The sequence below is a fragment of the Ovis aries genome, chromosome 1 (assembly GCF_016772045.2).
Source record: "Ovis aries strain OAR_USU_Benz2616 breed Rambouillet chromosome 1, ARS-UI_Ramb_v3.0, whole genome shotgun sequence".
NCBI classification, from domain to species: domain Eukaryota; kingdom Metazoa; phylum Chordata; class Mammalia; order Artiodactyla; family Bovidae; genus Ovis; species Ovis aries.
Genome location: NC_056054.1, coordinates 252,948,052 through 252,975,998, shown reverse-complemented (window position 1 = coordinate 252,975,998; position 27,947 = coordinate 252,948,052). Strand labels below are relative to the sequence as shown.

The following is a 27,947-nucleotide window of genomic DNA, read 5'->3' as shown; positions in this document are numbered from 1 at the left end:
TTCTGTTTTGTTTTTTATTATTTTTTTTAAAGACAGTAGGAAAGTAAGTGGTAGATGATAAATACGTGTTCATTGAGAATGGCAGATTTTATGCAAATTGATAAGTCCACTGCTTCAGAGATGAGACCGGCTCTTTCCTAGAAGGGGAGTGTCGATTATAAATGGTGAGAGACTTTGCATTTCAGCAAGTTCTTAGTTGCCAGCTGACACATTCATCACAGTGTGCCAGAATGGATTTTAAAATGGTACAACATATATTGCTCTTTTCCAGATCAGGCATCATCACCTTCACACAAGCCAAGTCAACCTGCTTGTTTGAAAACTGCCACATGAGGCTGTTTTTCAGGTTAATCTCAGTTAACCTTTCCCTTTCCTGATATACACAGTTCATTAGAATCTACCCAAGTCATTTCAGTACAGAAGAGACAATCTTCTCACTTCAATTTTGCCTACACAGCAACTGAATGCCCAGAATTTCCAAGCTGATGGGCAAAATAGAATGTTTAGCCCAGCTCTAACCAGACTGATCTGGCGGAGGAAATGGGAACCCACTCCAGTATTCTTACTTGGGAAATCCCATTCACAGAAGAGCCTGGCGGGCTATAGTCCATGGGGGTCACAAAGAGTTGGACATGACTGAAGAGACTTAGCACACACAACCAGACTGATAGCTCTCATCCTTACCTCCCCTCTTTCACCCCTTTCTCTTTCCCACATTTTGCACCTCTACATTTAATTATTTCTTTTTTCTCAGTCTTTTCCCCTCCCAGAGTTGACTCCTGGCAGCTCCTACACAGCTGACAGCCCCTAGCTGTCTCTTTCCTAACTTTCTGCCCTAGAACTGTTAGCTGAATCTCCAGGTCAAACGAGTGCTAGGCTTCCTGTTTGGTGCATCTCTCCACTTCTCCTTCCTACCTCTCCTGCTCTCATATCCACCCTGCTAGATCTCTCTCCCCACCTCACCTTATCTCCAAGCCCTTTAGCTGTAATTGTCTCCTCTCTATAACCCAGACTGACACAGCCCAGCAACATCCTCCGGCCTTGCTCTAGCTTTCTCATAGCCCAGCAGAGCGCAGTACTTCTTAGATCACTGAGACCAGTGGTCCCCAACCTTTTGGCTACCAGGAGAAGGGTTCCTCAGGGATCTGGAACCAATATTTCTAACACAGAAAGTCAGAACTCTAGCCAAGTGGCAAAGATAACAGTATGAGGACAATCTCAAAGGTGAAACCAGGAGAGAAATGGGAGACTGAACATCAGAGCCTGTGAATACTGATAGCAGACTAGGACAGAGTTCAAAGAGCAGCTACAGAAGGTAGTTCAGAACTGAGTATTTTTGTTCAACCTGCATTTGTTCAATGTGTTTTGTGTGCTATGAATACAAATATGGATGAGAACTCTCTTGCTTTCATGGAACTTACAGGCTACAAAGGAGATTGTGACTTGGCAAGTTCCCTTTAAATAGTGCCTGGATCTGTTGACAAAGTGGACATGGCAGATTAAAGGAGCTACATTGGGCTGTGCACAACCCAGAAAACTTGAGATGTACTGACAAGTCCTGCCTAGCATGGATGTGGGAGGAGATGGAGTCATACTGTGATGACTTCTGACTTCTCTGTGTCTCTGAGTCCTCTCAGAAATAGCGCTTTTTAAAACATCAGAGGATTGAGTAACTTTTAATACTTGCCTGAAATTTGCTAGCTGGGCCTACAAGAAGATTTGTGAAGTGGTTGACAGAGTAGACAGAATGTGTAAGGAAGTTGTAAGAAACTCATTTTGATAATTTCATTTACAGAGAATTATTAAGTAGTCCACATTAAATTTCAAAGGTTTCTAACAACAGTGGAAGATGAATTGAAGGAATTTTTTGGATTCTGTCCTAATTAGCAGTCCTAAATTCTTATTTGCCACAATTAACATGTATTTCTTCAGTAGGAGCTCAAAGTGCTGTCTACCTCTCTTTATGAAAATCTTATGTTATTATTACTCCATACCAATCCTGGTTGATCCTTTCAAAAATCTGTTCTAGCTTTCTTGATAAATTGTAGGCCATTTCCCCCCAAAAATAACTACATGAGGAACAAAATGTTAGGTAATTGTCTACCATGAATTATTGTTGTTCACCACCCTGTCTCACCAAGTAAAGAGTTAATGGCAATTTAAGATTATTGGAAGGGATCACCAGCATTATCTTCAGCCTTTGGTTCATTAGATTGGCATTATGTATGAGTGAATAGTCTTCCATAAATTCTAAAACATTAATGCTTTGTTAGCATCTATGTTGTTAAAAGCAGAATGAGCAGAAGAGGTTCCTTGACTGACAGGATTCAGTTTTACATATCACATGGTGTAATACACAGTGCGTCTGTGTATCTGGCAGGGTGTAGTTACAGATAACAAAAATCACTCTAGCTCTTTGAATCAGTAAGAGGTACAACACAAGGGATCAGAAGCCTCTGAAATCATTGGAAGGGATGGAGGAGCAGATTTCAATATGGGCCTCCAGGCACATTTCCTAGAATGAATGTTTACATCCTTTAAAAAAAGTTACTAATCTAGAAATTTATAAACTATATGTAAGCCTTCTTGCAATAAAAACAGATCATAGAGGAAAACAAGCATTTCCTCTCTGCTGGTAAAAAAAAAAAAAAAACCTTTACAACATTTCAGTAACATGAAGGAAGTAAGCTAATAGTTATTGGCTGCTATGTGCCAGGTATTGTTCTAGATGCTTAAAAAAAATTTGTTTGTTTCTGGTTGTGAAAGGTCTTTGTTGCTGTGTGCCAGCTTTCTCTAGTTGCAGTGCATGGGCTTCTCACTGTGGTGGCTTCTCTTATCACCAGAGCACAGGCTCTATGCAAATGGGCTTCACCAGTTGCAGCATGCAGGCTCAGTATTTGTGGCTTACTGGCTCTAGAGCACAGGCTCAGTAATTGTGGTGCATAGGCTCAGTTGCTCTGCGGCATGTGGAATCTTCCTGGACCAGGGATTGAACTCATGTCCCTGCATTGGCAGGCAGATTCCTATCCACTGCACCACCAGGGAATTCCTTGTTCTAGATGCTTTAGATCTATCTTTTTATTAAGTCCTTATTAAAAACCTTTCCAAGCTGGTAATATCAGCCCATCTTGATGAAAAAAATGGATGTTTAGAAAGATTACACTATAAATGCACAGGTAGAAAGTAATAGAAGTAGAATTCAGGTTCAGATCTTCTGCCTCGAGAATTGGTAGACCTGTTGTCCAGCACTGTTTATTACTCCAAAGTCCTATCTGTGGTATCCAGCCTAAGTTCTGACTCAGTATTTAATGACTACATCCAACAAGGCAGTCTACTCAGCCCTTGAGAGGTGTTTCATAATTCACTTTTTTCCCTAGATGATCCATGAGGTTCTTAAAAGCAGATGTCTCAAACAGGATCACAGGAGTAAGCAAGCCATAGTAGTAAATAGATAGTAGATATTTTTCTATCTCAGGTTAAAATAATCTTGTCCATGTCACTTGACCCAGAACTTTGTAGTCTCCTCCAACACTTTTCTAGATCTTAAGAATTCTTTTCTGGGGAAAATCATGGATTTACATGCAGGAAGTAGCAACTGAACAACAACAACTAAGTGTGTGGGTCTTCTCTCTAAGAATACAAATCTGATCTTTAGATATCCACAAAATGATGGTATATGAGTTTCCTGTTTGCTGCTGTAACAAAGTACCACAAACTCGGTGGCTTAAAACAACATAAATTTATTATCTGGCAGTTCTGTGAGTCAGAGGTCCAGTTCAGGTGTCACTGGGCTTAACCCAGGTGTTGGCAGGGTATATCCCTTTCTGGATGTTCTAGGGAAGGATTCACTTCCTTGCCTTTTCTAGCTTCTGGAGGCTGCCCATATCTCTTGGTTCATGATTGCCTTCTATCTCCAGTGTTAGCAACAGCAGGCTGAGTCCTCACATTGCATCACTCTGACTTTGCCTCTGTTGACACATCTTCTCTGTCTCTGTCTTCCACTTTTAAGGACACTTGTGATTACAATGGGCCCGATTAGATAATCCAGGATGCTCTCCCTATTTTAAGGTCAATTGATTAACAACTTTAACTCCATCGGCAACCTTAATTCCCCTTTGTCATATAAGGTAATGTTTTGGCAGTTAGGATGAGGTGGGGGGCATTACTCTGCCTACCATGAATGGTTACTTAATAGAGTAACATAGAGGAAAGGGCTTTGGAAGGCAGACCTTGATATGAATCTTGTCTCTAGCATTAACTAGTTATGTCACCCACTAACTGGCAAATTATCCAATCTCTCAGAACCTATTTCCTTATGTACAGAATAGAGATTATAACCTACTTCACAGAACTTACTTGACCTTTAAATGGTAAAGTTCTTAGTATATGCCTGCCACAGAATAGAGGCTAAATAAACATATCCTTATAATTAGAGAACCTAGAACTGTATCAGGACCAAGCAATCCAAAAGAGTACTTCCCAGATGCTTGGAAGTGTCTGTGCTTGATATTTCCTGTGGTTTCATTTTTCCTTTAACTCTAGTTGGATGGTTACCTCAAAGTTTTTCAAAACCAAACAGTGTATTGATCCTAAATAAACACAAAAAATGAATGAAGACACTTTATTTCACTACTTGTCTCAGTCAGTTTCTCTCCATAGATGACATTTGTACAGGGAACAAAGAGAGAAACATGAATCCTCTTGACTTATCTCCTATTTATTCTTTCACAATCTTCCCCTGGCCATCAAAAACTGTTTCCTCATTTATACTCAGCGAGAAAACTTCAACATTGTTATCTGTGCCTTTTCCTGGGATGGTTATAGATCTATCCCTGCATAAAAGATCAGCAGCAGTTGGTCATCTCATTTACCTTTCAGCTGTCATAAAGCTGAAGTTAATGACTGACCTATTGTGTTCAGAACCCAATATTGGGTACATAGTAACTGGCCATTAAAAATGATATTTAATGACATAGAAAAATGTTTACAATGTATTGATAAGTAAGGGGGAAGTTATAAAATAGGATATAGTGTTTGATACCACTTTTGTTCCCAGGTGGCATTAGTGGTAAAGTGAAAGTGAAGTGAGCGAAAGTTGCTCAGTTGTGTCCAACTCTTTGTGACCCCATGGACTGTCCATGGAATTTTCCAGGCCAGAATACTGGAGTGGGTAGCTTTTCTCTTCGCCAGGGGATCTTCTCAACCCGGGGTTCAAACCCAGATTTCCTGCATTGCAGGCGGATTCTTTACCAGCAAAGCCACAAGGGAAGCCCAGTGGTAAAAAACTCACCTATGAATGCAGGCGACAGGAGATGCAGGAGGCCGGGGTTTGATCCCTGGGTCGGGAAGATCTCCTGGAGTAGGAAATGGCAGCTTGCTCCAGTATTTTTGCCTGGGAAATCCTATGGACACAGGAGCCTGGAGGGCTACAGTCCATTGGGCCACAAAGAGTTGGATATGTATGAGTATTTATATTGCATTACATTGGGGAAAAAATGTTCATAAATAGAAAAAAGTCTGGGAGGGTCAGTAGTTATCTCTGGGTGGTAGGATTATGAGTTGTTTTCATTTTCTTTGCTTTCTCACATTTCTCATTTTCTACAATAAATATGTTGCTTTTGAAATAGGAATAAACAAAATGTGGTGTTTTTTTTTTTTAAAGATCTGATGGTGGTGAACAGCTTCTAAGTGAAGCTTGTCCTGAGCAAGTCCAGGGAACTCTGTTAAGGAACTCCTGTGGTCTCGTTGGTGGGATTTACTTGACTGGGCCAAACTGTGAGACATATTCTGGAAAGCAGGGAGATAGCAACTGAAGTTCAATCTGGTGGTGCTAAAAGATATGTATCTCTACATCCTTCCTAACTGGCTAATAATGGTTTAATTAAGAAAAGTAGATACACATTATTTAAGGGACAGCTCTAGTTATGCCTGGAGAATTTAATATTAAAGAAAATATGGGAGACCTAGCAGCAGAAATAGAGGCAGAGATGCTAAATACACACATTCTCTTAATAGGCAAACTTCTCACCTTGATGTTTTATCATTCTCGAAATGTTATTAAGGACTTTAAAGCACTTTAATGATAAGGCCCCTTATTTGAGTTACTTGCCATTTAAATCCATTTGTTTATGTTACTTATGGGCTTCCCTGGTGGCCCAGTGGTAAATAATCTACCTGCAAGTCAGGAACCATAGGATATATGGGTTTGACCCTGGGTTGAGAAGATCCTCTGGAGGAGGGCACTGCAACCCACTCCAGTATTCTTGCCTGGAGAATCCCATGGACAGAGGAGCCTGGTGGGCTACAGTCCATAGGGTCACAAAGAGATGGACACAACTGAAGCAACTTAGCATGCATGCACGCGTGTTACTTATATTTTCTACTTAACAAAATTTGCTTCATTAAAAATAGTCCATTCATTCACTCATTCATTCATTCAACAAACAGTTACTAAACACCTATCTCATGCCAAGCACTGAGCTAGGTGCTGCAAACATAAAAATCAGTATTATCTAATTTTAATACCTGTGGGGTTAAAAACCCTCACAGGTCTAGCAGAAGAGAAAGACAAAAATACAGTTATAATTCAATGTATTCAATACATTCTATGATTGACGCAGTTTGGTGGGCATCTAACTCAGACTGGGGGTGGGAAGTGGGCCTAGGGAAGATCTCCAGAGATGAGCCTTAAAAAATAAGCAGGAATTTACCAGGTGAAAAAGTAGGAAAAGAGTAATCCATAAAGAAGGAACAGCATATATAAAAATTGAGAATCATGAGAGAGCATGACATATTCAGAGAATTTCCTGCAGTTTGCAAAGGCCAGAACTTTTGTGCATATAAAGGACAAACAATGGTTGAGACTGTGATAGTTAATTTTATGTGTCAGCTTGGCTGGTCAAAGATGATGGTGATACTGTTTACAATAGCTAGGACATGGAAGCAACCTAGATGTCCATTGGCAGATGAATGGATAAGAAAGCTGTGGTACATACACACATGAAATATTACTCAGCTATTAAAAAGAATGCATTTGAATCAGTTCTAATGAGGTCGATGAAACTGGAGTGTATTATACAGAGTGAAGTAAGTCAGAAAGAAAAACACCCATACAGTATATTAATGCATATATATGGAATTTAGAAAGATGGTAATAATGACCCTATATGCGAGACAGCAAAAGAGACATAGAGATAAAGAAAAGACTTTTGGACTCCGTGAGAGAAGACGAGGGTGGGATGATTTGAAAGAAAGCATTGAAACATACATATTACCATATGTGAAATAGATTGCCAGTCCAGGTTCGATGCATGAGACAGGGCACTCAGGGCTGGTGCACTGCAATGACCCTGAGGGATGGGATGGGGAGGGAGGTGAGAGGGGGCTTCAGGATGGGGAACACATGTACACCCATGGTTGATTCATGTCAATGTATGGCAAAAACCACTATAATATTATAAAGTAATTAGCTTCCAATTAAAACAAATTAATTTAAAAAAAAAGATGATGCTGGTGTTTCTGCAAGGGTGTTTTTTGATAAGCAGCTGCTGCTGCTGCTGCTAAGTCACTTCAGTCACGTCAGACTCTTCACGACTCCAGGGACTGTAGCCTACCAGGCATCTCCGTCCATGGGATATTCCAGGCAAGAGTACTGGAGTGGGTTGCCATTGCCTTCTCCTTTTTGATAAGAGTTACATTTAAATCGGTGGATTTGAGTAAAGCAGATTGCTCTCCATAATAAGGGTGGGCCTCAGCCAATCAGCTGAAGGCCTTAATAGAAAAAACCTGACAGCTCCTGAGGAGAAGGGAATTCTGCCAGCAGACTCTTTTGGACTTAAACTGCAACTGTTTCCTGGATCTGCAGCCTGCTGGGGTATTCTGAAGATTTTAGATTTGCCAGGCTGCATAATTGGATAAGCCAATTCCTTAAAATTATTCTTTTCTTATAACTATATATATACACATCATATTAATTTTGTTTCTCTGGAGAACTCTGACTAGTAAAGAGGGTAAAGGCGGAAGACAGGGAGAATTCTTCTGAACAGTCTTTAGTTTGAATGATCATGGGAAACTGTAGGTTTTCAGTTACCTGCCATTGATTGAACAGTGATGTAAGAGAGCAGAAGTGGGTCTATAAGATCCTATAGAGATGTCAGTAGTCAACATCATTCCTCATTCTTTTCCATGTCTTCCACTTCTCGGTTTTGAAATCCATCCAACAGACATTTGCTTCATGCCAGTATGTGCCAGAGATAATGGTGCACAAAGATTGGAGAGACCAGTTAAGACTTTGCAAAGAAGGAAGTAACACTTGAGCAAACCACTGAAGCACAAATGTGAGCTCTACAGGTAGACAAGAGCAGAAAAGGGGAGGACCATGTCATTCCAGGCAGATGGACTCATGTGGAAAAAGAACTAAATTTATTGAGCAATTGCTAGGTGCCATATTCTAGGTGTTTTGTATTATTAAGTGATTTAATATTTTTATTCTACCCTATGAGCAGAATCTTCTTGTAATTTCAGAAGAGGTTAAGTAAGTACCCAAGGTCACATATTTAATAAGTTCTATAACTTAGACTCAAGTCAGAAAATCTGGCTTCAATGACCACTTAAAAAAAAAAAAATCTCCATCTTCCTCAATCATGCAGTAGCCATCGATTCATTAAATCTTAAAGCCAGAAGGGTCCCTAGATAATTTGGTTGAGTGGTTCTTGCACAAGAAAATTATACATTAGGATCACTGAGGAGGTTTTTAAAAATATCAATGCCTATCATTGCCTTCCTTTATCCCCCAACTGGAGGAATCACAACACCCCCCAACACACACACACCTCTCTTTTCTTTTTTCTCCTATTAAAAAAAATTGGGTTAAAACAGAAATAAAGCAAAATCTACCATTTTAACACTTTTAAAATGTTCAACTCAATGACATTAATTACATTCGCAATATTGTACAACCACCACCACTATCTATTTCCAAAATTTTTTGATTACCCAAAACAGAAACCTTGTAGCCATAACTGCCATTCCCTCTTCCCCCACCCCCCAGGAATCTCAAATTGATTTTCTTCTTTTTAGAAATGTGCCTATTCTAAATACCACATATAAGTGGAATTATGCAGTAGTTGTCCTTTTGGGTATGGCTTATTTCAGTTAGCCGACTGTCTTCAAGGTTCATCCATGATGTAGCATGTATTGAAACTTCATTCCTTTTTTGGACAAGTAATATTCAATTGTATGGATATACTGTATTTTCTTTGTCCATTCATCTGTTGGGGCACTTAGGTTGTCCCTCTTTCCGCAAAGACATACTGAGGATCCACTGCTTTTTAAAACTGAACAATGTCATACACAAAGAATAAAATGGCAAAAGGAGGCAGGGTCTAAGTACCAGATAGAACAGGAAAAAGACCCAGAGTAGTGATATGTATACATTTTGGTCTGGATGGTAAGAGGCTAGTTTTTAGGGTGGGGCTCTAATGTCAGGGGTGCTCACATGACTGAGGCTTTTATCCAACTTTCTGCATAGATATTTTATCATCCTCACTCCTGTACCCTGTCAGAGAACTTATGATTTCAGGAAAATGAAAATAGTTTATTCTGTTATGGAAGCGGAATGTGACTCTGACAGTGATAATGGCTTGTCCTTTTAGGCAATAAAATAATTTTTTTCCTGAAACCATTTGCATGAACAAGTGGTAGTTACTTCTGGGCTAGAACGTCAGACCAGGTTGTATCTGTGGGTGGCAGGAGTAAAGCTGAGAAGGTAAGATGGGAAAAGAGTGAGTAGATTGGGAAGAGGAAAGGGTGACAGGAGAGCAGAGAGGAGAGACTAATTTGGGGTGACATGTGACAAAGTTCCAGACAAAACTCTGGGACAAATTCTCTTCAACAATAGAAGCTACTGACCTGCTCCACATGGACTACCTGGTGCCCTTCACATAGAGGGTGTTCAACAATATGTGCCAACTTAGTCTTTCTAAAGTGAGCACCTTTAAGTTCTTTCTGTTCACAGTGAGGTGGGCCATTAGTTTTCTCCATTTTGCAGGGGGGGGTTGTTTTCCACCCTTCCCCAATGCTGTCCCACTCCACAGTCTCCTAAGATTTCATTTTCTCTCAAAGCTGAGTTGACCCATGTTTAGTGTTTAGCACACTGTCTGTACAAATGTAAATATCAACATGGCTGTCTACTGACAGTATTATTATTGACTTGTTCCATATTTCCTTGTTTTCACTGGATTTTAGAGTCATCAGTTGTGCCTTTCTTTTTTCTATGTTTTCCCATTCTTGCTTTTATGCTAATTCTGATTGTTTCCATTAGAGCTGAAAAAGTTGTCATGTTCTCTGGCTAAATCAAGATCTTGTCTTCTTAGTCTCTTTCTGATAGCTATTGCAAGTATGCTTTAATCTAAGTGCTACAAAGGAGAAATTGATAACATGCCTTATTTTATGCTTTTCTCAGATTGATGTAGATGCACTGTTGTTTGTCAGGCAATAATCTGATGCAATATGAGTGCTATTAATATTTTAATTGCAGTTTCAGCCATTATATATAGTCAGTACTCAATGCTCAGTTGCTTAGTCGTGTCTGATTCTTTGTGACCCTAGGAACTGTAGCATGCTAGGCTCCTCTGTGTATGGGACGTTTCAGGCAAGAATATTGGGGTGACATAAAAATAAGCTCAATATGGATTAAATAGCTAAATGTGAGACCAGCACTATAAAACTTCTAGAGGAAAACATAGGCAGAACTCTGACAAATCACAGCAACATCTTTTTTGATCCATCTCCCAGAATAATGGAGATAGGAACAAAAATAAACAAATGAGACCTACTTAAGCTCAGCAACTTTTGCACAGCAAAGGAAAACAATAAACAAGATGAGAATACAACCCACAGATTGGGAGAAAATATTTGCAAATAATATGACCGATAAGGGGTTAGTCTCCAAAATTTACAAACACTTAAATGATGCTTAACATCATCAAAACAAGCAATCCACTCAAAAAATGGGCAGAAGATCCAAACAGACATTTCTCCAAAGAGAATATACAGATGACCAACAGTCATATGAAAAGATGTTCAACACTGCTAGTTATTAGAGAAATGTAAATCAAAACTACAGTGAGACACCTCACATCAGTCAGAACGTCTATCATTTAAAAATTCACAAACAAATGCTGGAGAGGGTGTGGAGAGAAAGGAACCCTCTTACACTGTTGTTGGGAATGTAAATTAATACAGCCATTACGGAGAACAGGATGGAGGTTCCTTAAAAAAACTAGAAATAGAGCTACCATATGACCTTGCGATCCTACTCCTGAGCATATATCCAGAGAAAAGCATGATCTGAAAGGATGCAAGGACCCCAATATTCATGACAGCACTGTTTACAATAGCCAAGTCATAGAAGCAAACTAAATGTCCATCGACAGAGGAATGGATACAGAAAATGTAGTACATATGTACAATGGAATATTCCTCAGCCATTAAAACGAATGAAATAATGCCATTTGCAGAAACATGGATGGACCTAGAGAGTGTCATACTGAGTGAAATAAGTCAGATAAAGAAGGAGAAATATTGTATGACATTCCTTGTATGTGGAATCTAAAAATAAATGATACAAATGAACTTGCTTACAAAACAGAAAGACTCACAGACTTAGAAAACAAACTTATGGTTGCCAGTGGGGAAGGGATAGTTAGGGAGTTTGGGAAGGTCACATATACACTGCTATATTCAAAATAGATAACCAACAAGGAACATGGAGCTCTACGCAATGTTATGTGTCAGCTTGGATGGGATGGGGGTTTGGGAGAGAATGGATACATATATACGTATGGCTGAGTCCCTTCACTGTTCACCTGAAACTGCCACAACTGTTAATCAGTTATAGCCCAATACAAAATAAAAAGTTTAAAGTTTGAAAGAAAAAACAAAGCACATTGGAATGGGATGCCATTTCCTCCTCCAGGAGATCTTCCTGGCCCAGGGATCTGTCCTAAGTAATATATTTGAGTTAGAATGATTCTGTCCAGGTTCTTTGAAATTTCTTTCTATATTTTTATAGAGATTCAGTGTGCCCATTTTGCATGCTAGCAAATAATGTTCAAAATCCTTCAAGATAGGCTGCAACAGTACACGAACTGAGAACTTCTAGGTATACAAGCTGGATTTAAAGAAGGTAGAGGAACTAGACATCAAATTGCCAACATCTGTTGGATCATAGGAAAAGCAAGGGACTTCCAGAAAAACATCTACTTCTGCTTCATTGACAACACTAAAGCCTTCAACTGTGTGGATCACAATAAACTGTGGAAAATTCTTAAAGAGAAGGAAATACCAGGCTACCTTACCTACCTCCTGAGAGGAAAAACCTGTATGCAGGTAGCAACAATTAGAACCGGACATGGAATAATGGACTGGTTCAAAATTGGGAAAGGAGTACATCAAGGCCATATATTGTCACTCTGCTTATTTAACTTAAATGTAGAGTACATCATGCTAAATGCCAGGCTGGATGAATCACAAGGTGGAATCAAGATTGCTGGGAGAAATATCAATAACCTCAGATATGCAGATGATACCGCCCTAACGGCAGAAAGCGGAAAGGAACTAAAGATCCTCTTGATGAAACTGAAAGAGGAGAGTGAAAAAGCTGGCTTAAAATTCAACATTCAAAAAACAAAGATCATGGCTTCCAGACCTATCACTTCATGGCAAATAGATAGGGAAAAAGTGTAAACAGTGGCAGATTTTTTTTTCTTGGGCTCCAAGAAAATTTCTACATGACTATAAGCCATAAAATTAAAAGATCTTGATTCCTAGAAGAAAAATTATGCAAACCTAGAGAGTGTCTTAAAAAGCAGACATTACTTTTCTAACAAAGATCTGTATAGTCAAAGTTATGGTTTTTCCAGTAGTCATGTATGGATGTGAGAATTGGACCATAAAGAAGGCTGAGTGCCAGTGAATTGATGCCTTCAAATTGTGGTGCTGCAGAAGGCTCTTGAGAGTCCCTTGGACAGCAAGGAGAACTAACCAGTCAATCCTAAAGGAATCAGTCCTGAATATTCATTGGAAATACTGATGCTGAAGCTGAAACTCCAATACTTTGGCCACTTGATGTGAAGAGTCAACTCAATGGAAAAGACCCTGATGCTGGGAAAGATTTTGGGAAGGAGAAGGGGGCAACAGAGGATGAGATGGTTGTATGGCATCACAGACTCAAGGGACTTGAGTTTGAGCAAACTCTAGGAGGTAGTGAAGGACAGGAAAGCCTGGTGTGCTGCAGTCTGTGGGGTTTGAAAGAGTTGAATGGGACTTAGTGACTAGACACAACAACAAGAGATTCAGTTGGTTTACCATAGGAGACTCTTAGGTTGTATGTCTTTTCTTTTTCCCTCCTTTAGTTGAATTTGCTTATGTTGGTTCTTTTATAATCTGAGTATTTGAAATCTTATACAATTAACTTTTCTTGCAGCCCACCATTTACATCTTCATAAAAGTGTTCAGTTTCATGATTTGTTTATAGACATTTCATTTTGATAATTTACTACTTAACACGCAATGTGAATATTATCACATCTTCTAAGAAGGGCAGACATTTACTTCTTCATGGTAAATCCCTCACTTCCTAAGTGTGACTGGTTTAAGAAAGGGCATGTTCTTTACTTTCTACTGTTATTTCTCACTTATCATTCTTGTCTTTCAAATTCTACTTTGTTAGTTTATTTAAGAACTAATTTTCTAGTTCCAGAGGTTGGAGCTTAAAAGGAGATTCTTTTCCCACTAAAACAGTAGGCCTTTACAAAAAGATATAGACTCACAGAGTCTTAATAAAATACAAGCAGACTTAAATGATGCCTCTAATTCTTCTGATCCTCATGGGTTGCAGTGGAGAAGAGAGAGAATTCAAAGAGGGGTGTTAAAGGTTATGTTAGGCAGGGTTCAGCACAAGGATGGATAGACTCATGCTCACAGCCTTTGGAGCATCAGAATATGGTCCCCTTTTTCATCAGTTTGGAGGGAGAATGGCTTCTCTCAGTAGGTCTCAGAAGGTATGTTTAATAGCACAGATCCTATGCATATCGTGATGTCTCACAATATCCTGGAAAGATGGTTGTTGGGTCTTCCCTTTCAGGTGACCAGTTAGGTATGGTCTTTTTATTTTCATTCATGGGCAAGACTGTCCAAGGGTACCAGGGTAATAAGGTTTCTCAGGACTTGGCTTCTCAGGTATAAGGTAGTAACCAATCAGTTTCTGATAAATATTTAGTTCAAAGCCAGCCTGACTCATGAGTGTCAAATATCACATCAATGCTTACATTTAAATCACTATCTTATAATCAAGTTGCACTAGCTAGCTTTATATCTAAGACTTTTTACTATTTTAGGGGTTAGTCTGGAAACTAAAGAAAGAAGTTCTTATTACCAAGTGCCATTTGCCTTAGGCACCATAAGGGTTATGTCTAAGGATTCCCACTAAAATGATAGGGATGAGTGTTAATATTTTCAGCTTTAGGACAGAAGTGATCTTGGGCCTCATGTTGTGGGATGTAGCATAGGAAAGGACCTCTTTTGGATACAAATACTGTTTTCAGGCTTGAATTGTGCCCATTGTTCTAGCAGACACCAACTATGTATCCTTTTAATCCATTTATGCCCAGCATTTCAAGTTGATACATTTGTAGCTGGGGAGGCTAGTCTTCTGGTCCTGTTGTTTCACATTCCTTCTGCTCAGGCCAGTTGCTTTACACAGCTGAAATGGACATTTCTGCCTGGGAGGGGGACATCCCCATATAAAGTCAGGGGCCCTGGAGCCATGAAATTAGTTCAGATTCCTCATCTCTGTAAAGAAGGAGGAGAAGCTGAGTTGGCACATTGGTCAGAATAACTGAGAGCAGGTAGTAGAAAGCTGTGATTATTGAATTGCATGTGATCCCTCATGGGAGGGATACCAAAACACTAGATATGTGAAATCACTAAACTGACAAACTGATTTTGAAGAGAGTTGAGTTGAAAGATCCCAACAATTATCATCTAAAACTCTTTATCTTAAAATAGACATAATTATTGCTCTATTTGGTGGCAGAGCTAGAACTCAAAATCAGCATTTCTGACTCCTAAATTGTTTATCTCTAGAAAAAAATTTTAGGTTTTTCCCTTTCTCCTCTTTTTTTCTTTATAGGTTACATATGCTTAAAGCCCTAGTTCAGGCATCCTTTCCACCTGGAAATCTGCAAAGATCCTCTGTGTTTGGGTTTAGATGCCTTTTGTATGTGCCCTTTCCTGTATTCAAGTAGTTACTTGCATTACTGACTTTTAAAAATATTAAATTTGAATTGCTTGCTATCTCTTCGACTAGTTTTATTTATCTTTCTATTTATAGAGCCTGGAGTGGTGCTGGGGACATGGTACCTCATTATTTACTGAAATGTTAACAGGTTGAATGACTTAAATGTGTACAAATGTAAGTACTAGTCAGGATTCCAGATTCTCTTCAAGAATTATACTCACAGAGCCTGAAATTAAAGGAAAACTAGAGAGAATGAATAAGATCTTGAGACTTCCCTGGTGGTCCAGTTGCTAAGGCTCCATGCTCCCAATGCAGGAGGCATAGGTTTGATCCCTGGTAAGGGAAGATCTCACATGTTGAATTGTGCAGCAAAAAAACAAAACAAAACAAAACTCAAAATCTTTAGTATAAGACTGACTTCTGCATCAGTGGGATACAATATAATATTAAAGGTGTTGAGATATACCTGGAAGATATTAGGTATAAACTAATCCAGTGACAGAAATGAAAAAGATGACAGAGTTCAAATAATACTTTAAAATATGCAGTTGGACTAGGACTAAATACACTAATCTGTGCCTAACAGGATGTTGAATAAAATTTTCTTCTTCATTCATATATATGTATGTATGAAAGTGAAAGTGAAAGTGAAGTCGCTCAGTCGTGTCCAACTCTTTGTGACCCGTGGACTGTAGCCCACCAAGCTCCTCCGTCCATGGGATTCTCCAGGCAAGAATACTGGAGTGGGTTGCCATTTCCTTCTCCAGGGGATCTTCCCAACCCAGGGATCGAACCCAGGTCTCCCACATTGCAGGCAGATGCTTTAACCTCTGAGATATATATATATATCTCAAAGTGATTCAGTTTTATACATGTGCATATATATGTATATACATATATATAATAAAATTATTTTGCTGTACACCAGAAACTAACAGATTGTGAATCAACTATACTTATTTGAAAACAAAACAAAAAACTTTCCTCTTACCTCAGAATTAGAATCCAGGATCTCACAACAAGGGACAAAATGTCTGACTTTCAAAAGCCAATCAATTTGGTCCAAATATAAGGGGCCTTTAAGCTATTATTAAGACCATTCCTCCTTCCCATTCCTTAAAATCCTGGGAAAGGAAATAGGGTGTTCCAGCTATCTATTGCAGGTAACAAGTCACTCCAAAGCTTTAGTGGCTTAAAATGACAATACTCATTTTACTATCTGTCATGGTTTCTAAGATCAGGAATTTGGAAATACCTTGGAAGGGCAATTCTGACTCAGGGTCTTATATACACTTAAAGTCAGATGAGTGGCTGGACTTGGAACAGCAGGGGGCTGAAGCACCTGGGGGCTGACCAGGAATTTCTCTTTGTTCAGTCTTAGGACCTCTCCATGTGGTTTCTTTACATGGCTCGTTTGAGCTTATTCACAGCATGGTGGCTTCTGAGCAGTAAGACTACTGACCTGGTAGCTCAGAGCTCCAAGCACAAGTGTTGCAGCTAGGAAGGCATAGTTATATTTATGACTTAATCTCAGAATTTACAACAGGTCACTTCTGCCATACGCTACTGGTGAAATAGTCACAAAAGTGGGGCTACTTTTAAAGGGAAGGAGCATAGACCCTACTTCTCTATTTAATAATGTCAAACTCACATTAAAAAAAAACTAGACATGTAGTATGGGAGATACTAGATTGGTGGCTCTCTTTGGAAAATACAGTCTGTCAAAGGGATCGTATCTGTTATGGGTCCTTGGTCCAAGAACAGTGTGTGCTTTTTCCTATTTGGGATGGGAGAGGGATATTCCCCTTTAAAATCTACTGAGGGTGAAGGTTACCAAATTATTATTTACAACAATTGGGTGTGCTTTCTTCCTCCAACTGAAAGTCTGCTTAGACAGCACATTTAATTTGCTCTTTACTTGCTTGAGCAAAGAGAAGTAAGATTGGAGAGAAGTGGGGAGTGGTGAGTAGCTGATATAATACTCACTGAAGTGGTAAGGATATATGACTTTCCTGGGGTCAAGTGAATGCTGTTGGTGCCTCACTAAGAGAACTTCCCAACAGGCAAGAGAACCCAAACAGCAAAAACCTGTGGCCCATAGCAGCCTACATCAAGGATTTGTGCACTGGGGAGACTAAATAATTGATGCAAGATAGCATGCATTTGGATGTCTACAACCTAGAGACTATCAGTGGCCTTTTAGAGTTAGTACAGAAACAAAGACAACAACCAAAGACAGAATTTCACCTTGTATTAGAGTCAGGGTGCAACCTGAGACACAGAACCAGTAGGATATTTATTATAAGGAATTGGCTAATGTAATTGTCAGGGCTGGATAATGAAGTCTGTGGTCTGTAGGGCAGGCAATCAGAAAGAAAAGATCAGGAGCATGTTGGAAACCATGCTGCTGCTGCTAAGTCACTTCAGTCGTGTCCAACTCTGTGTGACCCCATAGAAGGCAGCCTGCCAGGCTCACCCATCCCTGGGATTCTCCAGACAAGAACACTGGAGTGGGTTGCCATTTCCTTCTCCAATGGATGAAAGTGAAAAGTGAAAGTGAAGTCGCTCAGTCGTGTCTGACCCTTGCTCAGTCACGTCTGACTCTTCGAGACCCCATGGACTGCAGCCTACCAGGCTCCTCTGCCCATGGGATTTTCCAGGCAAGAGTACTGGAGTGGGGTGCCATTGCCTTCTCTGGTTGGAAACCATGAGAACAGGCCAAAGCTTCTTGTCCACAGGTAGTAAGGAAGGAAGGTCATGAGAAGCCTGGAACCCTAATGGCATGAACTATTTGGAATTTCTGAGCTCATGGAAAGCCTAACCTCTTTTTGAATGAGCTTACTTGTTTAGGTCAGAGGTTAACCCACTCCAGTATTCTTGCCTGGGAAATCCTGTGGACAGAGGAGCCTGATGGGCTACAGTCCATGGGGTTGCAAAGAGTCAGACACAGCTGAATGACTTTCACTTCACTTCACCCAGGATAGTCTTTCTTTTATTAACTTAAAGTCAGCTGATTAGGAACTTCTGCCACATCTGTAAAAACCTTCATAGCAGCACATAGATTAGTGTTAGATTAAATAACTCGGGAATGTAGTTCAGCCTAGCCAAGTTTATACATCCAAAAGCCATCACACAGCAGCAACCAATGTCTGAGATATGTGTCCTTTCCCTTCCTCCCTGTGCCAATACACCGGAGAAGCTGGAGCCTAGCTCCTTTCTCTCAGGAGTAAAACAGCAGAATGTGTCCTTCCCCTATTCATGCTCCTGGGACTAGAAATCTGGCTGCAGTGGGAAGGGAAAAGCTTTGATGGATATAAACCACAATTTTAACAATTTTAAGCAAATATGAAGTTATGAAATGTCATTAAGATACTTGCTGACTAACAAGGAAAGGCTATTTAACAGCAAATTTGGATACAATGACTGCAGATAAAATTCCACTGAGTTGAGACAAGTAAATAACAAAGTGATGAGATTACAAAAATTAGAACTATTGCAGATGTTAAATAAGGAAGAAAAAAAAGTGACTAGAGTGGTCAGGGAAGGCTTGTTTCTAAAAGGCAGGATTTGGACTGGGCCTTCTTAAAAGATGAACAGTTTATAAAGTGGGAGCAGAGGGGAAACTAGTAGGAATAAAGACTTAAGAGAAATATGCAATGTGGGGTGTCAGGACAGGGAGAACACTGGAGTGAAGTCTCTGTGTTAAGGAGCTAAGTATTGACAGGGGCAAGGCTAGGCAGGATCTTGAGAGCTAGGCAGAGGAATTGAGACTCAGTGAGGTAGTTGGTAGGAAATAGTGTATGTTCTTGAAAGGGGAAAGCTTGAGGGAAGTTTTTTGTTTTGTTTGAATCTTTTAAAGATATTAATGTGACAGTAGCATAATATAGTTGGATTTTAGAAAAGAAGGACTAGGATTCAAGGGGACTAGTTAGGATGCTGTTGCAATATGCTAGATGGGAATTCACAAAAATCTGATCCAGATTCAAAAGGTAAAATAAATTGGAGGAGAAAGGAAAAGTCAGAAAAATATTTCAGAGACAAAAACAATAAAATTGATGACCAAATGGAGTGTGATGGCAGAAAGAATAATTTGAGTATTCCTTGGTTTCTAGCTTGGGGAACTACAAAGATGGTGGTATTTCAAACATAAATGAGGAATTTAGGGACAGAAAATCTATTTGGGAGACCAAGATTATTAATTCAGTTTGTGACTAAAGCTAAAGTAATGATTCAAAGTGGAAATATCCTGATAAAAGTTAAAAAAAAGAGAACATCCAGATTAGTTTAATAGCATTATGCATGAAGGACTGCAAGTTGGAGATCCAGGCCAGGAACTGAAGGGCTTGGAGGCACAGGTGGTGGTTTTTAAAATAATTCTTCCAGCTGAAGGTAGTGCTATTTAGAAGAGAAACGAATAAATAGGAACAGTTGGTTTATCCAGATGGTGTTAAAGAACAAAATGGGATTTGATTTCTGGACCGTGGTTTAAGATCCTGGAACTGATGAGTTTTTGGCAATGAACAAGGGAAATATGTCATGAAGACAAAAAATAAAAGGTTTCCTTTTTAAATTTTTTTGTTTTGGGGGGAAGAAATCATTGGGAAGGAAATAGCAAATTGTTCTTGGGGAAAGGGGAAAGAACTAAAGAGAACTGAATGAACAAATACTGGTCTCAAAGAAAGAATAACATTGTAGAAGACACCCAGTGTTTCAAAAGAGTTAATTATAGGTGAAAGGAAGCTGGATTTATTAATATTCTTTGAGATTTTACTATATGCCAACACCATGGCAAATCCTTCATACAACATGGACATCTTTCTACATCAGTAAAGATCAGCATTATTATTTTAAACAGATGCATAGTGTAGTAGGAGGGTCATTCTGGTGCGCTACAATGAAGTCTCCTGTTCATACATTTTCCCAACCTTTTTATGTGCTCTCTTTTCTCAATACCAGATGAACTTAAAAAAAAATTTCAACAATTATGATTCAAATAATATATTAAAAAGTATACAAAATGTTTTCTTTCTATTATTTCCTGTCTCACCTCAATGATTATTAGTTTCCTTTGTATGTTTCCATAATTCCTTTATGTTGTACTTTTTATATTATATAAACAGATATAAATATGTACTCTTTTTTCCTTTCTTAAAAAACACATAAGGTAAAAAGCATCTTGTGTTCATCTCTTTAGGGTAAAATCTTAGATGTGATATTGCTGAATTGAAGGGTAGTTTCAGTTAGAATCTTAAACCTATTGCCCAGTTGCTCATCAGAAAATTTGTATATAGCAACAGTGCATGAATGTCATAAAATCAAAATTTTATTTTCTACTTTCAGTATTCCATATATCTGAAGATGTATGGGAATCCAGAATAAATGTTTAAAAAATCATGATAATTCATAATACTAGTTTTGGTATCATACAGAAGTGATTATACAAAAGAATTTGGACTTAATTTATAGACAAATGGACACAATCAGAAGGAAAGGTTTGATCTACCTTGTTATTTATTTTTCTATCTTACTGGGTTGATAGAGAGGTAGGAATGAAAAAATGGAAAAAATCAGTTATTTATTATTTAAAGAAATACAGTTTAATGAGACAAAGAATAATCACGATGAGAAACTGGGGCTGACTTAGGATGAGAGTGAAAAAAGGATAGACAATTTCACCGGAGCTTGTATAATGATAAGGCATATTGTCAGATCATCTCTTCCTATTACTTTAGGAAAAAAAAAAAAAACTCCTGTTACAACCTCTGCTTTCTATTATTGAATTGATGCATGAGATTATAATGGAATTTAAAGCTATAATTCAACTGATGAACATGAACATTTGTCTTTTTTTCCTTCTTAAATAGACTTGATTGCCTGGAGAAATGGATACTTCTCCCTCCAAAAAATATCCAGTTAAAAAACGGGTGAAAATACATCCAAACACAGTAATGGTGAAATATACATCTCATTATCCTCAGCCTGGGGATGGTGGATATGAAGAAATCAATGAAGACTATGGAAGTTTTATGGAAGAAAATCCAAAGAAAGGCCTGCTCAGTGAAATGAAAAGAAAAGGAAGAACCTTCTTTGGAACCATGGATACCTGTCCTCCAACAGAAGACCCAGTGACCAATGAGATTGGACAGTTCCAAAGCTTTGCAGAAAAAAATATTTTTCAATCCAGAAAAATGTGGATAGTGCTGTTTGGATCTGCTTTGGCTCATGGATGTGTAGCTCTTATCACTAGGCTTGTTTCTGACCGTTCCAAAGTTCCATCTCTAGAACTGATTTTTATCCGTTCTGTTTTGCAGGTCTTATCTGTGTTAGTTGTGTGTTACTACCAGGAAGCACCCTTTGGACCAAGTGGATACAGACTGCGACTTTTCTTTTATGGTGTATGCAATGTCATCTCTATCACCTGTGCTTATACATCATTTTCAATAGTTCCTCCCAGCAATGGGACCACTATGTGGAGAGCCACAACCACTGTCTTCAGTGCCATTTTGGCTTTTTTACTTGTAGATGAGAAAATGGCTTATGTTGACATGGCTACAGTTGTTTGCAGCATCTTAGGTGTTTGTCTTGTCATGATCCCCAACATTGTTGATGAAGATAATTCTTTGTTAAATGCCTGGAAAGAAGCCTTTGGGTACACTATGACTGTGATGGCTGGACTAACCACTGCTCTTTCCATGATAGTATACAGATCCATTAAAGAGAAGATCAGCATGTGGACTGCACTGTTTACATTTGGTTGGACTGGAACAGTCTGGGGAATATCTACTATGTTTGTTCTTCAAGAACCCATCATCCCATTAGATGGAGAAACCTGGAGTTATCTAATTGCTATATGCATTTGTTCTACTGCAGCCTTCTTGGGAGTTTATTATGCCTTAGACAAATTCCATCCAGCTTTGGTCAGCACAGTACAACATCTGGAGATTGTGGTAGCAATGGTGTTGCAGCTTCTAGTGTTACATATATTTCCTAGTGTCTATGATGTCTTTGGAGGGGTAATCATTATGATTAGTGTTTTTGTCCTTGCTGGCTATAAACTTTACTGGAGGAATTTAAGAAGGCAGGATTATCAGGAAATACTAGACTCTCCCATTAAATGAATACTTGATTGTTATCTTGTTAATGTTCAGTTACTAATAGGTACACTGCCATTTTAATGTTCACCTATAAATGTTTTTTTGTGTGTTGTATAACTGACAGAGTGCTATATATAATATATGCAGATGTAGAAAAATTTATTCTAGTCTTCTAAATATTAAATTATGTGGAATATCATGAGTCTGGTCTCTTTGCTGTTAACAATAAAAGGTAATTTTTATTATAAATTATTTATTATAAATAATAAAAGGTGGTAGAGAATGTCAGTTTTTAGCACTAAAGAACATAAGACTTGAAGAAATGACTCCTTTCCAGTGGAAATTCAGCAGTCCTAAAGATTAAGAAGTTAGAAAAAATGTTCATGTCCAGTGTTCTATAAGTGTTCAACAAAAATCCTTCAATATTCAGAACTCTGTAAGATGAAATGCTGAATACCAAGCCCTGTTTTTGTCATCTGTTTGCATTAGGGAACTAGAGATGATTGGGCTGGGTAAAGTAGCTGGAGGTGAAGCAAGAAAGAGGCAACAAAGGAAAGGAGTTGGTTTTTCACTGGCAATGGTGGTCATCCTACCTTAGGAGAGGAAACTGTCTTCTCCTTGCCCTGGCCATATTAGGCAATGCATAGGAAATGGAGGTAGGGAGAACATGGATTCCTGCCGGCTCTACTTAGTCTATGCCATTTTGTGTCGTATGGTGTGAGACTGAATGCTGCAGGAGGGTCTACTCATCCTCAGTTATGCCGGTCTCTTCCAAACCTGCCCTTGTTTATGATTTTGTAGCAAGTACATGTGTGAGCTGCAGCAAAGGTACTCCTTACTCCTGGAAAAGACACTAACGGTAATCACAGTACAGCAGAAAACTGACAACTTCGTGTACTGGATTCTTTTCAAAAGAGCTGCTGGTGCTTCAGTTGTGTCCAACTCTGTCAACCCAGAGACAGCAGCCCACCAGGATCCCCTGCCCCTGGGATTCTCCAGGCAAGAACACTGGAGTGGGTTGCCATTTCCTTCTCCAGTGCATAAAAGTGAAAGTGAAGTCGTTCAGTCGTGTCTGACTCTTCGCGACCCTGTTGACTGCAGCCTTCCAGGCTCCTCCGTCCATGGGATTTTCCAGGCAAGAGTACAAGTCTGTAAAACTGCATAAGGTAGCATTAATTTGGATCCAGTCTGGGAAGGTTTTACTAATTTAGCACAAACAAATGTTGATATGTTACTGGTTATTAAGTTACTGTTATTGAGCTATCTTAACTTCAGATACACTCATCTATAACGTTCCTATGTGATGCTATGGCTCAGACTCTACAAACTACATTTTTCCTATGCCAGCCAGTATCTTGCTAGGTTAGAGGTGATAGCTGCTCTCTGTAGTTACCACATCTGGGCTACTTCAGTATTCTTTTTTTGCTTTTCCAGTCCATCAACACCCAGTGGTAAGTTCTCTGTTGTAATATCTTTTGATTTCTGTTCTCTTGACTAACATGCCTTTGGACAATACCCCAAAGGAACCCACAGCCATTTGTAGGGTGTTTGTGTTTTGGGGAAAATGTTAACATTCAGATTTTCTGGGAATTACTGGCTCTCAATAGAAATTATGCAAATTGAAGCAAAGAAACAAAAAGATTTGAAAAAAAATGAACAGATCTTGGAATGACCTGTACTAAGGAGTAAGAAATTTAGCATAAATGTAAGTGTAGTCACAGAGAAAGAGAGAACAGGCAGAAAAAAATACTTGAAGAAATGCTGGCCAAGAGTCTTCCAAATTCAGTAAAAAGATACAATAACCAGCAATCCACACATCCAGGGAAATAAGTGAACCCCCCCAGCAGCATAAATACAAAGAAAACCACACCTAGAAACATAGTGTAACTGTTGATAAACTAAGATAAAGAAACAAATCTTAAAAGCAGCCTGACCTACAGAAAAACAATGATAAGAATTACAGCTAGCTTCTCATCAGAAACAGTGGAGGCCAGAAAGCAACAGAATGACAGTTTAAAGTGCTGTTAAGAAAACCCTTTGATGTCTTCTCATTGCCTATAGTATAAAACAAAGGCCCTTAACTTGCATAACCCACTCTTGCTTACACTTTGTCATCTTTTGCTCTAGCAATATTCTGTTGTGTACTTCCTTTTTTAAAAAACTAAAAAAAAATTTTTATGGAGGCCCCTCTATGTAAAAAGCCCTTCTCTTCTTTGCCTACTTATTTACCTTGACTAGCCTGATCACACACACACCTCCCCTCGCATTGTGGCCTAATGTCTCCCTGTAGACATCTATTGCTGTATTTACTATACAAATAATAAGTATCAGTTTAAATTTCATTCTCTGACATTGGATGGAGCTCCTTTAAGACTGATTTTTAGTTCTCTGGTATGTATTGTAGTGCTTAACACAGATTGAACTCAATAAATTTTTGTTTAATTCCCATAAAAGAGTAATAATACTCAACCCAGAAAGTGAATTTAGTTACCAGGGTTCACTAATTTCTACACTTCACAGTCAAGCCTGTGATTAGTGACTTCTTACTGATTTAGTAGGTAGGATTTTGTTTTTGTTTGTTTTGTCCTATGTAGTCCTTACAGTGATATTAAACCAGATCATTCTCTCTAATCATTTCTAACTACAAGTCCTCAATAGTTTCCTGGGAAAGGTCTTGAGACACGGAGGCTCATTTTTCCTTTCCTTGTCTTCTCAAATTCTTTCCTCTGGGATGAATCAAGTGAACTACCTATATGTTCTTATCCTAGATTGATTAGCTACCTGTAGCTGAAACCCCATTCCTAGTCCATAGGTCATAAGTTTTGACCTAAATATTGTTGCCTGATTCTGGCTAGTCCACTCAGAACTAATTAGCAGGGTTGATTCCCATTTTTGGTTTGAGTTCTGCTAAAAGAGAGGAAGAAGAAGTCAAGCACATGTTTCTATTTGGAAGTTGGGGAGACAGTGTGAAAGGTCTCTGGGACAACACCCACCCCTTACAAACATGGGCTCCATACGTCTAAGTACACTATTGAGCAATTCCATACATGACTTCCTGTCTATCTACCCCAATGCTTTCCTCTCATTTCTGTCTCCTTATTTTTATTCTTCAATTCCTTCTCTTTCTCTTGTATTTTTTGAGTTTTTCTTTCTTTCTTTCTTTCTTTCTTTCTTGAGTTCCTGGTAAGAATAGGGTGATGAGGGAACATTTAAAGAAAAGTTAAAAGGAAAACATGTATTTACAGGAAACTAAAATCCTTTTATGAAAAAATTCTCTTCCTTCTTTTATTACTTAAACAGATGGCACACAGTAGTAGTTAAGAGATCTGGATCAAAATCTCACAGTCTGTTCAGATCATTGACCCATTCAAAATACATAATCCCTTACAAAATAAAATCTAAAATTAAACGACTTCAGCATATTTTTTTTCTGGGTTTATTTTCCCCATTTATGGAAGTGGTTTAAGCTGCCTGATAGCAAGGACTATTTTACCTGTTATGTTTGTATTCACATTCTCCTAATCCCATCACATGTTAAAAAGCTAAAGCTGAACTGAGCCAGGTGTAGCTAAGTTTGTTATGAGCCAGGTGTACCTAACAGTTTGTTGTGTGAAACTATTTTGGAGAAATAGTTTCAACCTCTGGACAATGGGTTTATACAGCTTCAAAAATGAATTAAATATCTCAATCCATAAACTTTATAAGATGTATCAACAAATAAAACTATTGTTAGACAGAGCTATAACAATAGTGTGGGCTGCTGTAACAAAATGCCATAGACTGGGTGGCTTAAACAACAATTAAACTTCTCACGGTTTTGGAGATTGGAAGTCCCACGTCCGGATGCCAGCATGGTTAGTTTCTGGTGAACACTCTCTTCCTGGTTTGCACACGGCTGCTTTCTCACTGTGTCTTTTAGTTGTGAGGACAGACAGCAAGACAGTGTCTACGTCTCTGCCGTCACTTCTTATAAAGGACACTAATTCTATAGGATTAGGGCCCCACTCTTATCACCTCAGTTAACCTAAATTATCTCTGAAAGGCCTTGTCTCCAAATACAGTCACACTGGGGGGTCAGAGCATCAACACAGGAATTTTGAGAGGGGACACAATTCAGTCCATAGCAGCCATGATAAAATATACAAAGGTATTTAGATCCTTAGAATAAATCCAAAATCCACTTACATTATTAACTTTAGATCCTAATTACAGGATACAGATGGAGTTGCTGCCCAGATTTTCCTGGTCCACTTGCCCTCTCAACTTGAGGCCAGGAAGGGGCCACAGGTGATTTATGCTTGACCGTGTGATCATATATATGGCAAGTGAACCATATTCCTCTATTAGGATACAAATGAATAATTCTGAAGTTAAATACAGAAAAGCATAAATGAATGAAATTGGGGATTGAAGCTGTACTAATGCCTTAAACAATACTTACTGATGATCTACCATGTGCTAGAATCTGCCTGCAAAGTGGGAGACTTGGGTTCGATCCCTGGGTCCAAGATCCCCTGGAGAAGGAAATGGTAACCCACCCCAGTATTCTTGCCTGGACAATTCCATGTGTTACAGTCCATGGGGTCGCAAAGCGTCAGACAGGACTAAGTGCCTAACACTACCATGTGCTAGGTACTGGGGAAAAACAGTACTGACTGACATGATTTCTGATTTGAAATCATGTAGGGGTAGGGAGGTCTCCCCAGGTGGTAAAGAATCCCCTTGCCAGTGCAGGAGACGCTGGTTGTATCCCTAGGAAATGGCAAAAAGCTCCAGGATTCTTGCCTGGCAAATTCCATGGAGAGAGGAACCTGGTGGGCTTCAGATCCATGGAGTCGCAAAAAGTCTGGCTCTTTCAGCAGCTGGATGGGGAAAACACCTGTGCACTTACCAGGCTTCCCTGGGCGGCAAACGCCTACGCAGAGCCACAGAGATGGCTGGGGAGGAAGAGGCAGGTGATGGGGTCTGAGGCTCCGGCGTGGGGAGAACCAACTTACTGATGGCAGGTGTCTGGGGCTGGGCAGCTAAGAAAGAACAGACCTGTCACCGAAAGTCACTGTCCTCACAGCAAGGCTACGGCAACCAAGAATGGAAGCTATCCACGCACCAGGGCGCTTCGAAGGCCCTCAGACTCAGCTTATTTTGGTTTGCGGTTCAAGTTAAGGACACGTCTTACATTTTTCTCTCAGGACTCTACGTTCAGGCCTTTTTGTTTGCTTCTCATTTTCGCTCCCGTCCCTAAGAACTTTCCGCTGGTAAGACCTTCTTCAGGTGCAGAAACCAGAAGGAAGCTCCCAGAGCAGTCGGGGCTTAACTCGGAAAGCAGTCAGTTCTGTTGTGGAATCTCCTGTGGCGCTGAGGAGGAAGGCCCCAGAATAATCAGCCAGAGACACAGAAGCAACAAAACCCAGAAACTGGCAGGGCGCTTCTGTCTCTCTCACTCCCTCTCCACCGAGCAGCCTCAGCTCCACACCTAGCACAGCAATTGATTGACAGGAGGGCTCGCCCAATCCCAGAGCGGCGAAGACCGCCCTCGCGTCAGTGATAGGAGG

At 39.4% G+C, this 27,947-nt stretch overlaps 1 long non-coding RNA gene across 2 annotated transcripts; it reads right to left on the bottom strand.

The window, feature by feature from the left end:
• On the bottom strand, positions 1–27,882 carry LOC121817339 (uncharacterized). Of its 2 annotated transcripts, XR_006057174.2 has the most exons (3): positions 27,287–27,882; positions 26,581–26,735; positions 1–23,552 (listed from the first exon to the last, which is right to left on the bottom strand). It is a non-coding gene; the product is annotated as an uncharacterized LOC121817339 (long non-coding RNA). The 2 variants fall into 2 exon arrangements; XR_009595560.1 differs by having other exon boundaries at positions 22,608–23,552; positions 26,581–27,882.
• Positions 27,883–27,947: the final 65 nt, after the last annotated feature.